Genomic DNA, 16,841 nt, shown 5'->3' with positions numbered 1-16,841 from the left:
ACTTATCAGAATTTACTGTTAAATGTAATTGATGTGTTTAATTTATAGAATGGAAAGGGTTTGAGAGTGTAAATGAGGAATATTATTATTTTTCTAAGAATATCAGTGGTATTTACTCATGAATAACCACTCATTCGAATATTTAAGTGAAACTGAGACTTATTCAAAATATTGCAGCCAAGGCAATTATCAAAGCTGCTTCATACCAATTATGATTTTATAGACAAGCTAGCACAAGCCATTGTGCTCCTTGCCACACAGAATTCAAAGATTGGAGAAAAAAATCATCTCTTGAATTTATAATAAAAGTAATCGAGTATATGGTAATGAGTAGTTAGGATTTTGTTGATTTATAATTTTCAAGGTGGCTTTCAGACTGCAGCGTATTCAGCTCTCACAAGTAACTCTGTGAGGTATGCACAATGGTGTTTTTTCATTTAAGCGAAGCAATTAGACTCTGGAGAGGTAAATTATTTACTTGATATCGCAAGTCACAGGTAGTCAAAAGTAGAGCTGGAATTACATGATTTGAATAATAATACAATGGTTTCTCTACCTCAGAATTAAAGTAACAAAATCTGAGTGAGACTTTTACTGTACTTAGATATGGATTCTACATATTAACAGCACAACTTAATTAAGCACCATCATAAAATAGTGCTGTGATGGGGCTCACAGATTGTAATTTGCTAGGGCTTCAATAGATAGCCTTATTTTCTAGGAAATACCTTATTCTAGAATATTTTTAAATAAATATAGCCTGTTTTTAATAATATTCCCAGTCTTATTTACACTACTAAAGTGCTTACTAATCTATTTTTCTGATATTTTGCGAAGATAAACATGTGCCTACTTCTTTTCTGAAATATCATAAATCTCATGTTAGTCCAATCATGATTAATGAGGATTTATTGGATACCAACATATGAGTCTTCAATAAATGATGCTCATTCTTTCTAACTGGACTGCATAATTCAACAAGGAAGAGTGTAAACGATGATAAATAGCATGCTGACACGATAGGCATCCGAGTGACTGTTTTGTCCTCACAGATCTTCAAAGTTTTGAACAAATACAGAATTCATTACAGCCGCTCTTCAAATAAAACTAAAAGAAAAAAAAAGATCAGTTCAATTTCTATAAGCAAGATATTGGACTTACTTCAAACAGGCTCGTGGTAGCTGTTCTCTGGGGAGAAGAGTTGTTAACTCAATAGCATCAGATCCTGAGATGAGGGGGAGAAAAACAAACCAATCAAGGCTAATGGTTCCTGATGAACCCAGATTAAACACAGAGATTGGCCTGGTTTAAATATACTCAAGGGAGCAGTCCTTCAGATAAGAGTATCAATTTTCACTCTGGGTCAATAGGATGAAGAGTGTGCGGTTAAAAATCAGATATTGCAAATGTATACAGCTTGAGCCAAGATGCCTGCAGGGGGAAAAAAAACTTGGCAATCAGAAGACACTCTGAGAGTACATGAGGAATTATAATCAATATAGCAAAATAAATTTTTTAAATTAGAGAATTGAGAAAGATAGTTTAAAGTAAAAATGCAAACCAGTAACTTTTCTACATATCTTAGAAAATGGAAAAAAATATATCGATGAAAAATATGAAAATCCTTATGTGTAAAATTGGTCCAAAACATCTAGGATTAAAATGAATAAAACTTCAGAAGTGTTGAATAAAAGAGACACTTGAATAAAGTAAGAGATATCACTGCGCATTCATGAGAAGTTTAAATATTTTTAAAATTTAATATTTTTCTCCAAATTTAGTCTAGGTTTAAAGAAAATCTAATCAAAATCTCAATATTATTTTTGTTAATCTTAGATGATACTGAAGTTTATTAAAGAATATGTTGATAAAAGGCAAATAAGTTAAAGGCAAATAAGCTTAGTTAAAGGTTTTCTATAAGGATGTTCAATGCAGCATTGTTTAAAATAGTGAGAAAATAAAATTATTTAAATATTTACATGAATTACAATGGCACTGATGGCCATGACTTTTTATGCATTAAAAATGTTTTATAATAAATACAGTGTTAAGCTACAAAAATGGTATGTATGTTATAATGATGATTTTTGTTTTGAAAATAGCCTGGATATATATAATAGTTGTAAGTATTTGCTGTTAGGAAAAACACTAGTCGAAATCCTCACTGCTTCCCCCTGAGGGCAGATAAATCTCCCAGGATGGAAGTGGAAAGGGCTGTTCACTATCTTGTTTAAGCCCCAGACTTCAAGCAATTCCCAACTTTCATGATCCCATTTAATTGAATAATCATAGCTTTTGTCCACTCTGCTTACCAACATATCTGTGTGTTTGTCTGTTTATTTTTATATCTGTCATTGCTAAGGTTTTGAGCTAAGGAAAGCTACAGCACAAGTTTATTCCATAAACTGGAAACAAAACTGAAAAAAAAACACATTAGAAATATATTTTGTCAACCCCAGGCAGTAAGGCTTACCTCTTTGTTGCAGTGCTCAAAGAATCACAAATGCTCTTAATTTTCTTTTTTGAGCTCATCCGTGTTATCAGAATTTTCTACTCTTGACATGACTAGCTTCTGTAATTATAAAATCCACAATATGTGTTGTTGGTTTTAATATACCTAATAATATCTTCTAAAATAATGAAAAACTAGGAACATTTAAAAAATATTTTTACTTTTATTATTCTAGATTAGTTATAGATGGAAAAAACATTTTCTAGTAAGAAATATAATGAAATCTATGCCACAACTGATTTATGAGGCTTCTTTCTTTTTTAATATATCTTCATTGATTTCAGAGAGAGGAAAGGAGAGGGAGAGGGAGAGAGAGACATCCATGATGAGAGAGTCACTGATCGGCTGCCTCCTGCACGCCCCCGACTGCAGATCGAGCCCGCAACCCGGGCATGTGCCTTGATCAGGAATCGAACCCCGATCACCTGGATCCTAGGTCAATGCTCAACCGCTGAGCCATGCCCGGCCGGGCTATGAGACTTTTTGAATACAGTGTTACTGCATATCTCTTTGAGAATAAAAACTGTGTCAAATGCATTTTTATGCTCCTTAGTGCAGCCAGCACAGGGCATTGTACATAGCGCTCAATGAAACTTGAGTTGAATTTAACTCAAGTATTTTAAGACTGACTTACTATACACCTCAGTCTCATTTTATCAACCACCTAATATATCCTAGTTTGATCTACTTGGGGATATGTTTTAACTCTCTAAAATTATTTTTTTTAAGATTTCTGAAAAAAAGCATATATCATCATGTTTAAGATAAAAAAAAATTGAGGCATATTTGTGAACCTGTTAACCATAAACTCTGGTTTATTATCTTAAAAAACATACAAGTAGCATTTAGTGCCATAATGCTCTGTGAGCAGATATGTATGCTCAAATGAATCCCTATGTGCTTCAGATTCAATTAATCATGCCATTTGAATTTTTTATCTTTAAATATACTTTGCTATCATGATTTCAGGGGGAAAAAAAATGAACTTGAGATCTTAGAGCATATAGCTCCATGTAGAAATGACAACAAGGTAGTGCTAGTGTCTTTTTATGTAGTGAAAAGATGCTGTGTTTCTTCCCTCATTCCCAAGCAGGTTAAAATAAATATGGTAAGCTGGTTATCGGTTTCAGGTTAGAGAGCCATACCTTCCCAAAGGACACCCAAACTGGACTGCTAAGAAAAATGGGTCACCGGGACAGAACTTATAGAAGGGTGTACATTTACATAGTGTTTCAAGGGATTTCTGTGATTATTTTAGGGTTCTGAAAATATGCAATATGAATGTGTTAAAACCTATAACCTGTCCCTCTATTCATTATTGACTTAGGTTTACTATATAAACAAAAGTTTCTATCTGTCGAAAATATGTACATTCCACATAGGGTTCTAGAAACTAAGCATGGAAAAAATCTAATTTGACTGGACTGCTGATTGATTTCCTAAAGTCCCATTGCTTTCGATTTCTCAGTGATGACATACTTTCCTGCAGTCAATATGCATCTCTTAATTTGTTTGCAGGAAAATTGGCCTCTTTTGCCTTCTCAAACCACACTTTGTAATCAATGGCTATGTTCTGAATGCAACTCAGAAATGTCTTTAGAAATCGAGGATAGTTTCAATAAGTTATTTTTAGCCTGATGTCCCTCTAGGAACTTATTATTACCATAGCATAGCAACAAATTATATTTTTTCTTCCTTGCATCTGCAAACCAACACAGATTCTATTACTATACACCAAAATTTACAGAGCAGTCACATGCTATGAATATGTTTTGTTCAATAAAATCTATTCCCCAATCATTTCTTGGAAACATGCCGTAGTGACATTATTCTTGTAATAGTTCCTATCTATTAAAACATAGAAATTGATTCTGCAGTCAGTTGGCCTACCTAATAAAGTAAATCTTCAACATCTGTACATGGAAAGAAAGTCTTAATTTTCAGGAAAACCAAGGGCCATCTGATACTATTAAAAGATCTCCAGTGAATGAAGTACTTAGGCTTGGGATTTAAAGTCAAAATTAGATTACAGTAATAACTGACAACGATAGCTTAGAGTAAGCTCTTTCACTTGTATTGAGTGCTTCTGTTCCACAAAATAGTTGATCTTTCCCAGAGATTGGTTAATGCATTATACTGTTATTTTATTTGAAGTACAGTGTATTTGTACCACTTCAGTTATCCACCTGTGAATTAAACCTTACAAGTAGATGGCCTACACAAGCAAGCCCACCTTGGTATAGATCTCTGAATTTGAGCACAGCACCTTAGCAAGGATTTATCTTTGACTGGGTCTGTCCTGAAAACCCAGGCCTTGTAAGGAACAACAAATGACACCACCTTAAAATCCTACAATAACAGTGGTAGGAAATTCTACATTAATGTCTAGCCACAACATAATTTCACAGTTAACTCATTTGGACAAAAGACATAATCAACAACCAAAGCCAAAACCAGAATGAAGATACTGCCAGCACAATTACCAGAAAGTATAGTTCAAGGCTCACAAGAGGATCACTTAAGTTATGCTATAGAATTTGCCAAGACTGAGGCTCAGTCGTAGAGCCACTGATGATCACCCACAAGCATGGTTTATTCACTCAGTTACTTGTCTAACACTAACTGGGCACCCGCACTGTGCCAGGGACTGTTCTAAGAGGGGATCCAGAACTGAACAACCTAGACGAAGATCCATCCTCCCGTTGAGCTTCCGTTTTGGGTGGGACAATGTACACAGAGTATACATGCATATGCAGAGCGATGGCAAGTGTTCTGAAGAAACAGCAAAGCACTGAAATCTCAACAACCACGTTGCATTATGCCTCTTGGAAATGTACTTTAAACCAACTTCAGGGCATGTTTTTAGAGTTTTGAAACAAAGAGACAACTTTTGCAGAGATCTCATACTTAAGTAACTTTTTGAACTTATTCATAGAATTGGTGCAAGATCCAACATTATTTAATTCCAGGTTTGTGCTTAGATGTATGTCTTAGCTTTCAGCTTTCATTAGCCATAGGGTATCTTTAAGCTTAAGGATTACAGTATTACCTTAAGAAGAGTATTAGAATAAAACTCAGTAAGTGATGATTCTAAAGATGCAAGAGATCATGAACAAATTTTAACCTTTGTGTCATTTTTCTCTAACTAGCAAATGCAGATAAGCTGTTTCAAATAAATATAAAGAAGTATAGTCAAACTTTTGTTCTCAAACGCCTCCCATCTCAAACAATTTGCTTCTCAACCCAACAACCCCTTCATGCTGATACCTATATGATCAGTCACTTGTATGAGTCATTTTACTGCTGCTAACACCTCAGGAAATTGTGCTCTGTACATTTTGTGTTCTTTTGCTTTTGTTGCTGCTTATTATTATTACATTTTCATTTTTACTGTACATTTCCTTTCCTTTTTGTTTAATTTTCATTTACATTTCATGTCCTTTCTGTTTTTAAAATGTTTATTTATAGATTAACTATAAAATGTTATTTATAGATTATTTATAGATTAGGCATGTAGTGTATATAGAAAAGGCTAAAACAGGAAATCATTTGGGAGTCTGGAATGGATTAATTCAGTTTACATTATTTCTAATGGGAAAAAAAAAATACAGTTTTCAGACAGCCTTCCAGAACGAATTAAGTTTGAGAACTGAAATTCAACACATCATGTACCAGGTACTGCAATTAGCATAGAGGTACATTGAGGAAGACAACAAACACCACATAATTCATTATAGGCATTAAAAAAGTAGAACCCTAGCCCTAGCCCATTTGGCTAAGTGGTTAGAGCGTCCGCCCAGACACTGAAGGGTCTCAGGTTTGATTCCCATCAAATTGATGTGTCTCTCTCACACTGATGATTCTCTCTCTCTCTCTTTCCTTCCACTTTCTGAAAAGCAATGGAAAAAATATCCTTGGGTGGGGATTAAAAAAAAAAGTAGAACAGTATTCTAAAAGAAAGATAAGCTACTCTAAAACTTCAGCATAGACTTAAAAGATGAGTATATGTTAGTACATTTACTAAGTGGTGTATCTGAACTCTTTGAGTTTCCCTGGAAGAAAGGCAATGAATATTCATTTGTATGATAACAAAGTAGTGGGAGTCATATTATTATAATGAGATATCAAAAATTTACAGTAAGTCCAAACCATATATAAATTATATCTATAAAAATAAGTGAAGACATGTTCATATCTTCCCTACTAAATTATTGAGTAAAATGTGAACCAACCAATTAAAATTTAAAACATGTCTAAATCTCACAGGTACTTTCACCGAATGTTTTGCTGGCATTCTCCCTATCTCCTCTTGTGTCTCTTATTTTTCACTTCACTCTCTCACACAACCACACTAGTTACTCAGCAGCGTGGTCATAATAAAGTAGCACCTGAAATTGTTCATTTTTGCACTCAAGTCATTGGAGAGTAAAGAGCTATAAGCAATTTCACTTTACAAAGCCTTCTAGTTGAAAGAGAACAAATGCAACCACCTATAAACTTTGTTTTAAATATTTTTCATAAATTTTATAAGCTTAGTTCACTAAAATATTCTCTAATTTGATTTAAATATAAACTTTTAATGATGAAAGCAGATATATATTATAGTGATAGAACAAAGAAATGAGAATTCTAGGGCTCACAAAAGCTACATCAATCTTTCATTAAAAGCTTCAGAATTTAACTGATCTCACTTAGTAATAACCTAATTAGTGAAAGCAAAGAAATAATAACATTCATTAATCTATTATCTATTTTATATAAATTATATAATGAAATTCATTTACAGCCATAAGAATACAGGTTATAAATGACTTTGATAATGTGTTAACACACTGGGAAACCTGACTTAACTTGTAAGTACATATTTCTTCACTGAAATGTACAAAATCCATTCATCAAATTGTTCCATTTACATTCATTTCTTACCAGTAGGAAAAAGGCGACGAGGGCAGAGGCAGAGAGATGAGAAGGAAAGGGGAGAGAGGAAGAAAAGAAAGGATCCCTGACATTATAGTCCTGAACCAAATGTTAGGCTTTTCAAATACCTAACACAAAATGGGAACCATTTAGTATGTTGTCATACTAACATAGCCAATGATGGCTTTTGTCCCGTTTCAGGTAAATGCTAAGAAATATAATTCTTGCTTGTGCGTTTTGTTTTTCTACTAAGAGCTCCAAAGAGCCATTTCAAAATGACTGTTCTATTAAAAGCCTGGCTCAGCTCCTCTTACCTGCCTTATTTGCATTTATGTTTGGGATAAGAATTTCATGATAGAAAATTCTCAGGGTTCCCCTGATGGTGTTTTGAATTCTCCCCAGTAATAACTCATCTTTAAAAAGCCAGTTCATCGGCCCAAATGCCACAATTATTTTATCATCTCAAGACTAATCTTTTTTTACAGTAAGGGCACAGAACCACTGTTCTAACATAGGATGAAATAGGGGCCCCCCCCCTGCATACTTCCTTAAAGCTTTCGCTTTCTATAGGAGTTGAGAGCAGAAAGTAGAGACCACATAAGCACTGTGAAGTTATAAGTAGGAGACAGGTGTTTCTTTGTTCTGTGTTGTTTTGCTTTATTTGGCATTTAACAAGCCCAGGAAAATGAAAGATCTGTTCCAGCAGAACATTCTAGACAAGCAGCCAAGTGAACCTTTCTCCTGATAATCACCTAAGAGGAGAATAATCACCAAGTGTTTCTATACAAGCCAAAGGGGGCTACTCAATGTTCAAACTGTTTAAAAGATGGAGCCAGTCCGAGAAAGACACTATCGCACGATCTCACTTGCATGTGGAATCTGTGCAGCAGAATATATTGACAAACAAGATAGGACCGCAGACATGGAAGCATGAAACGGACGGACAGATCTCAGAGGGAAGGCGGAAGGAGGACGGGAAGAGATTGACCAAAGAATTTATAAGCATATATGCACAGCCTATGGACACAGACTACAAACAGGGGAAGACCTGGTGGGGGGAGATGGGGACAGGGGGGAGAGGGGAGAAAATGGGGAACATCTGTAATACTTTCAACAACAAATAAAGTTTTTTAAAAAGATTTTTTAAAAAGGTGCATCATTTTAATATCCGTGTAAAATTTGTATTCTACTCCTTTAAATCCAATTGCTTTCATTTACTTAAAATATTCTTAACCTAATAATAGTGAAGTTCCAGGGTACCTTAACTTTCTGTTTGGGAGAGTTTAGAGAATCCCTGGCACACCACCACATAACCCCAGAAGGATTTATAGCCAAATCTTAGACTCATAAATAAAAGTGATAGTCTAAGTGACACATCCTAACTTACATAAAAATTATTAAATGAATGGCATAATCAACCTTAAGAGATTAAATAGTGAAAATAGTGAAACTACAGTTTCTTTTTTTTTTTTAAATATATCTTTATTGATTCCAGGGAGAGGAAGGGAGAGGGATAGAAAGATAGAAACATCAATGATGAGAGAGTCATTGATCGGCTGCCTCCTACAGGCCTCCGACTGGGGATCGAGGCTGCAACCCGGGCATGTGCCCCGACCAGGAATCGAACCCCGATCACCTGGATCCTAGGTCGACGCTCAACCACTGAGCCGCGCCCAGCCGGGCGAAACTACAGTTTCTAGTAACATTACATTTGGTGTAGACACAGTAATCCGCCCTTCTGCTTGAAAATCTCCAGAAGGTGAAATTACATGTTGCGCTGTAGTAGTGAGTATAGGAGTCCAGAAAGTCTTCAAATCCAAAATGCCTTTCCAAATTACAAGTCATCTATTCTTACCCACCCAAGGCACAATGAAGAACAGTTATTAAATGCTACTACCATCCTCCTTATTAGAACTTAATGTCAGAACTTAAAGGAAGGTGGTTTTTCTTAAGAAGCAGTTGATTTTTATTCTGAATTGCGCAAGGCACATTAGATCATAATAGCAGTAAAGACAGCAATGCACTTGAAACAACATCCTCAATATCTCTGAAAGCTAAGGACAGTTGAAACCAAGGCTTCTAATCCAAGGTCATGCAGAATAATTTATTTTTTTTTAAAGTCAGTAGGAAGCCAACCCAAGACTTTCAGTCTCCCGTTCTTACTGCTTGAATAGTCCCACTATCTTTAAAGTTCGTTTCCATTCAGGTAAGACAGAGCCCTACGGGATTCATTCCCCTTTGTGCAGGCTGCTTAGCTGAGCCATACATTTCTATCAGCCCTATTGATTAGGCATCTGCTTCCTCTGTGAGGATGGTTTGCTCTTGTGGAACCGTGTTTAGCAGCTGTTACAGTTCAGATGAGTGTTGACAGGATGAAAATTAAATTAGCACCCAATAACATTTTAACACCTGGTCCAACAACAGCAATATCATTGAATTTCACCTTTTCAAAATTGCTTCGGGAGTTAATTCATCCTTACTTTGACTTTGACCTAAGGAGACACTCCTATAATTTTGCTAGAAAAGACTCTCCCTTGACTGTTCATTTATAATTTCCGTGAACCTTCCCTCTGATCCATGGTCAATGACCTCACAGGCAGGCTCTGGAAAATACTCAGTAGAAATAGTCCATCGGAAGATGTGCCACTCTCTGGATTATAGCTAAGCAGGAAGAACTGACAGAAAATGCTAACCAAAGAGGGAGTATGTTTCACTGCAGCAAAAGCCAGACTGATGGGCAAATAACCACCTACTCGGAGAAAGTAAAATAGCGGAGAGCGCAGGTTTCACACACCTGTGACTTCCTAAGTCCTGGCTTGTGAATAATGTGGGGGGAGAATGGACATGCCCCTTAAGCTGGCAGACTCTGAAGGCAGAACTCCTTTAAAAATGCAACTCTGATGCTCCCGGCATGTCACATTCTTTAAGAAACTTAAATCCCTACGTTTCACTTTCCTCAGAAAATCCAACTAATAATAGTACGTGCTTCGCAAGGTTGTTTGACAATTATACAATCCAAGTAAAGCTCTTAAAGTGATAGTGTCCCACAGGGTCTGACACATGCTAAGTGCTATGTCTTAGGTGCCATTATTATTTCACAGATGCCTGAATTGAAAGGAGCTTTGAGATCATTTATCCCTAGCCTCTTAATTTACTGTTGAGCACAAGGAGATTTTCAGTAACTTCCTCAAGGATATGTGTTCACATAGTCAGTGCTGAGAAACAAATCCAGATTTCCTCATCAGAACTCTCGTTTCTTTTCACAGCACTGCCAACTCTCCAAAAGGCCATTTATCCGGGAAAGATTCCGTGACCTTGCTGCATAACTCAGCCACCTAAGCGGCTTTCATCTGTATATCTCTTCCTCCTCTGGGAAAAAGAAGTGGTGTTATTTGCTATTTGTTGGGGCTATTAAGATACACAGATAAATGAAACTATCATGTTATCATTTGCCATTTAGAATTCCTATCAGATGCTAGATGTTTTGCCCAAGACAAATATAACACAGTGCATAACCAACAGGAAGGTAAGGAAAAAATGTTACCACACAACCACATAACAAATCCTGTCCAGTAAACAATTGTTAGAAAATGGTGCTCCATTTAGTAGATTTTCCAGGATCACTTATTTTCTTGTTTCTGTTGTTTCCAATTTTATTGCTAATTATGGTATATGTAGGGAAAGGGGGCTAGCAGAAGAGAGAATAGCATCTTTTAATTTGATTAGTATTAGCACTATGAACAATGTCTGGCAACTGTTGTATTTCTAGAGATTGGTGTTATAGACTGCAATGAAATTTTTGGATTAACTTTAAATTGTACGTATGTATTCATCTACTTTTCCCACCTGCCTTTTCCACCACCAATATAGACTCAAGAGTTTTTGTTCTTGTTTCATTACAGATTACCTTTCCTCTAGTTTTTAGCTTTGTTTAGTTTTGTTTTGCTTCTCATGCTGAAAATTGGGAGTGATAATAAGACACAATTTGCAAGATACAACTTGGGGGTGATAGTACTTTCATAAAATTATACTTTAAAATTTATTTTATCTTAATTATTTTAAATAAAACATCCCAATTCTATACTTTTAAATTTGCAAAATTCAATCTAGTTATTCATTTTTAAAAAATGTTTTGTATAAGGACATAATTTCATGGAGGGAAAAAGAATGACAGAGGAAAATGGGTCCAAGGATTTTGATCTAAGTATGTATTCTAATACTCTAAGTATCTGCTACTGTGAGAAATTCCAGAACTGAAATTCAAATGAGGAGAATGAATGTTTGCAAATGTTATATAATTGTTTGATTGACTCATTCTCCTAAGTGGTTTTCTCTACTCCCTCAGGCAAATAAAGTTTTACCCTAACTCTAGAAAGGTTCCAATCACCTAGATATAATTTGAACTATAAGCATTAAAGATACATAGTATGCTCAATAGCACATATTTCCCAGATAAAGTTATAAATACTCTGAGACAGGTGTGTTTTTCAATACAAATAATATTTAAAAAAATATTCCTGCCACTTGAATAGGCACTTACAACATGAAAAAGGGTTGCAAGATTCTCAAAGATATGATAGTGGTTTTTATCAATCATTTGCAAGACTACTTAGCATATGAAACTACTCTTACTAAAATTAATACAGTCACATCGTGGTCAGCATTAATATCTTAGTGTTGTATGAGGAATGTGAAAAGGAAATTTTTATAATTCTTCAAGTTCAACTAAAATATGGTTGAACATTCTTAAGAGGCCTTGGCAGCAAGCAACACTGCTTTTGAATATTTAATTACTCTGCACTAAAAAGAGATGTATCATCTAGGAAAAAATATTGTCTTTTCTAGGAGAGAAGGGCAAGAGAAAAGTTGAATAAAAATCAGGAAAAGTTCCTATGTATACCAATAAATGGAGACAATTACAGTGTCTTGAATTAAAAAAAAAAAATTCATTAGGCTCTGCTTTTATTTAGAAATATTCCAGATACAGAAAAATATTTCATTACTTTAAATACTTATAATGTTCATAATTGATTGTCCAATTGTGTACACTATGATCATTTTGGCAAGCAGAGCACGTAGAGCTCCTCCACCGTTCTTCAGAGATTAAAAAAAAATAATTTGTTCATTAAAAATTCCACAGAATTACAATTCTAGAACTATGGCTGAGTATCATTGATAGGAACAGTTCATTTTCCTGATGAAAAGGCTATGACTGTAGAAAATGACATATTTTGCCTATAGTATACAGATAGTCAGAAAAAGGCCAAGATGTAAATGGAGGGGCCCAACCTGGCAGACCAACATTCAGCTTACTACACCAGGTTAATTATACAGCTTCCTTTATTATTTGCTATAAACACCTTAATGGCAGCAGATACATGGATCTGAAAACTCTAGGCCCTTTTCCTCTATTTGCCAAAAGGAATCACGGTCTTACCCTCTGGGTCAGGAGTCAGGCATGGTGCAGGAAAAGCCATTCATTCAGAAGTTTGCCAGCCTGCTCTGGCAGTGACCTCACCTGCTGCGGTAGAAGACTGCCGACACCTAAACCAAATAAAAAAAATTTTGAAAGTGAATGTTCGAATTCATGTAGTTGGTGCCAATATATATTTGCAAAAAATTACATATATTCAGATTAGATAATAAAATTATTTAAGACATTGTTTCTTGCATAAATAAATAATGTACTAACTGATAAAACATGTCGACTATTAGAGCTCTCTAAATCTCTACTATAGGTATTCTATAAAAAGAATGAGACTTCTAACCTCTGTTGTTTAAAAAATTATACTTATTGGGGTGATATTGGTTAATAAGATCATATAGGTTTCAAGTGTACATTTCTATGATACATGATCTGTATATTGCATTGTGTGCCCACCACCCAAAGTCAAATCATCTCCCATCACCATGTATTTGACCCCTTTCACTCTTTACTGCCCTCCCAACCCCACCTTCCCTCTGGTAACCGCCACACTGTTGTCTGTGTCTATGAGTCTTTGTTTGTTTGTTTTTCTTGTTTGTTCATTTGTTGCTTTCAGTTTTATATCCCACATATAAGTGAAATGGTTCTTAACTTTTTCTGTCTGACTTATTTCTCTTAGCATGATATTCTCAAGGTCCATTTGTGTTGTTGCAAGTGGCAGTATTTCATCTTTTCTTATGGCTGAGTAGTATTTCACTGTATATATGTAACACATCTCCTTTATCCAGTCATCTATAGAAGGACACTCTGGTTGTCTCCATGTCTTGGCCACTGTGAATAATGTTGCAGTGAACACACGGGTGCACATATCTTTGCAAAGAAATGTTTTCAAAATTTTGAGGTAGATGCCCAGAAGACGTGTTGCTGGGTCGTATGGTAACTCTATTCTTAATTTTTTCAGGAACCTCCATACTATTTTCCCTAGTGGTTGTACACTTTACATTCCCACCAGCAGTGAATGAGGGTTCCCTTATCTCCACAACCTCTCCAACACTTGCTATCACTTGTCCTGTTGATAATAGCCCGTGTAACAGGTGTGAGGTGGGATCTCATTGTAGTTTTGATTTGTATTTCTCTAATATCCAGTGAAGTTGAGTATCTTTTCATAGTTGGCCATTTGTATGTCCTTTTTGGGAGAAGTGTCTGTCCATGGCCTCTGCTCATTTTTTACATTGGATTGTTTGTTTGGTGTTGAACTGTATGAGTTCTTTAAATATTTTTGGATATTAACCCTTTGTCAGACCCATTGTTTGCAAATATCTTCTCTCATTCTGCTGGTTGCCTTTTTGTTTTATTGGCAGCTTCTTTTGCTGTGCAGAAGCTTTTTAGTTTGATAGAGTCCCATTCATTTATTTTTTTTAAGTTTTGATAGTAAGTGGAGGCGTTTTGTGGGTTTTTGTTTACATTATTATACATGTCCCCCACTCCCCCCCTTTTACCAACCTTTGCCTTTACTTCTCTTACCTTTGGGGTCAAATTAATAAAATCTTCTCTAAGACCAAGATTCATACATTTAGTATTTAAGTTTTCTTATATGTAATGTATTGTTTCAGGTCTTTGATCTATTTTAAGTTAATCTGTGTACGTGGGGACAAACAGCAATCTAGTTTCATTCTTTTGCACATGGCTTTCCAATTTTCCCACACCACTTATTGCAGAAGCTTTCTTTTCTCCATTGTATGCTTTTGGCTCCTTTGTTGAAAATTATTTGCCCATATGCATATGGATTTATTTCTAGGCTCTCAATTCTGTTCCATTGGTCTGTGTGTCTGTTTTTCTGTCAATATCATGCTGCTTTGATTATCTTTCCATTTCATTGTGTGTTTTTAATCTCTTTTAATAATGCTTTATAGTATATCAGGTGCCTTATTAGCACAGCAGGTAGCAGTCTCTTAACTGCTGTTTTGATATTGCCCTGTCCTCACCTCAAAAGACATTTTAGGCATTTCCCTGATTTCACTTTTCATATAAGTCACATTAAAAAAACAACAACGTTTCTGTGGTAGCCAGAACTCAATTTTATCTACCAAAGGTCACCAAAAAAGCAAAAAAGATCCTATTTTCATCAATGCTTAAGCAAGAAATACCAAAAATATAATGTCAGGACCTGAGGATTCGGTAGTATGAACATTCTTTAAAGCTGTCTTGAAAGACTAACCTAATCAAGATGTCATGTTCCTAGGACACATCATATCCACATTCATATAAAACACAACCTGTAGAGAAAAAAGAGAAAAATAACAGAGACAGTCATCATCACTTTTTGGCTGATGGTGTATTTATTTCATCACCACCAAAAGTTAAGTAAATAAAGAAGCAGATTTTCTTTTATTTAGAACCATGGGAGGAAAAGTTTTTATATAGAGATTATTATTTAAAGTTTTATTATCCAACTGGGAATAATAAATGTGATAATATTTGCTTTCAGAGAAGAATCAAGCTTAATACATTTATACAAATATAGCCCTCCTAAGAAAATAGATACTGAGGCTCCTAGAAGTTCATAAAACTTAGACAGAAGGGAAATTGCATTTAGAATCATTTACACACTCAGGATAAGCTTAAAGATGAACTGAGAGAGTGGGGAAAAAAATCTCAAATATAACAAATCTCTGAAATTATAAATATAATTTAAAAATATATAATATATATTGTCATCTGAGAGACAATTTTACATATTAAAATATGTTTGATTTATTTCAGTGATTAGACTCCAAATATAATTGCTTAAAGTATTTCCCATCTAAACTACTGATATTTTTTATGGAAAGAATCTTGCCAATATTAGAAAAAAAAAAAATCACACATTCTAAACAAGTTCACAAATTATAATATGATTATTGCAGAAAGACAATAGTTGAATGTGAATATTGAATGTGACTAGTTGATTTTTTTCTTTGTTCTTGTTACATTTTATTGGCATCAAATTCCTTGTGTTACAGAAGAATTCAGCACACACCCTGGAATGCAGACCCTTGGATAAAGGGGTAGTGCTCCATTAAACAATCTACAATAGGGGGCAGAACTGCCAAGGTTCCATACCAAAGTAAGAGGTTAATTAGTGATAAGAATACCGGGGAGTCAGTGCGGGAAATGAGAAAAAGGTTTGATAACCTAAAGATACCACAACCCTGAAAGGACTGCCCTCTGGAAAAGGTTAACTTTTGTATTTACTGAACTAACAACAGTAAGCTCAGGTAGTTTCTACATTACAAATTCTGTTCCATATTTGAAATCCAAAATGCATTTACAAATACATGTGATAAATGATGATTAGCAACCTTGAGTAGAGTTAACCCATCATGTGGCTAATCTGTCCAAACCTAGCAGTAGGGTTGTAGAGTTAACCTCAACAGTTCAACAGCACAATTTCACTCCTGCAGCAAAAACAATTCTGTTATCAGGGAGAATGTTCGTAGACTTGTGCATTATATTTATATATTTAGATTTCTACTCTTCCTGAAGCTCTCTAAAAAGGATATTTCTAACTTGTCTTTCAATATCATCCCATATCAGGATCTAAGTGACTTTACATTTAATAATGTTTCTTGAGGTAACTTCACTCATTTATTCTTAATCGATTTTGCCCACTCTTATTATCAGTAGAGATGGAAATTCCATGCTCACCATCTTTAAAACAATTTCTAATATAATATTTAAAGTAACTGTATTTGTTCAGGTCGTCCGAGAAGCAGACACCAAGATGAGATCGGTCTTTCAAAATACTTGTTGGAAAAACTCCTGCAAAGAACAAAGGGAAGTAGGAGTAGGCAGAGAAGGCCTTCAGACGGCACGCAACCCAGTTCTGACATATCTGAAAACAGAGAGCATTAAGAAGAAAGATTAGGCAGGTAGTGTCTCAGACTGCAGTGCCTACAACTCTTAAAATTTCAGCCAGAAAAAATAGGGAGCTCCCAAGCCAGACTT

At 35.1% G+C, this 16,841-nt stretch overlaps 1 long non-coding RNA gene across 1 annotated transcript; it reads right to left on the bottom strand.

Annotated features, from left to right (window-relative positions):
* Positions 1-926: 926 nt before the first annotated feature.
* Positions 927-12,966, bottom strand: LOC107534397 (uncharacterized). Its single transcript, XR_001602944.2, has 3 exons — positions 12,867-12,966; positions 2,474-2,572; positions 927-1,107 (listed from the first exon to the last, which is right to left on the bottom strand). It is a non-coding gene; the product is annotated as an uncharacterized LOC107534397 (long non-coding RNA).
* Positions 12,967-16,841: the final 3,875 nt, after the last annotated feature.

This window comes from Miniopterus natalensis, chromosome 1, assembly GCF_054644295.1.
Source record: "Miniopterus natalensis isolate mMinNat1 chromosome 1, mMinNat1.hap1, whole genome shotgun sequence".
In the NCBI taxonomy this organism is placed as follows: domain Eukaryota; kingdom Metazoa; phylum Chordata; class Mammalia; order Chiroptera; family Miniopteridae; genus Miniopterus; species Miniopterus natalensis.
The sequence above is the reverse complement of the archived record's forward strand: the minus strand, read 5'-3'. Positions and strand labels throughout refer to the sequence as shown.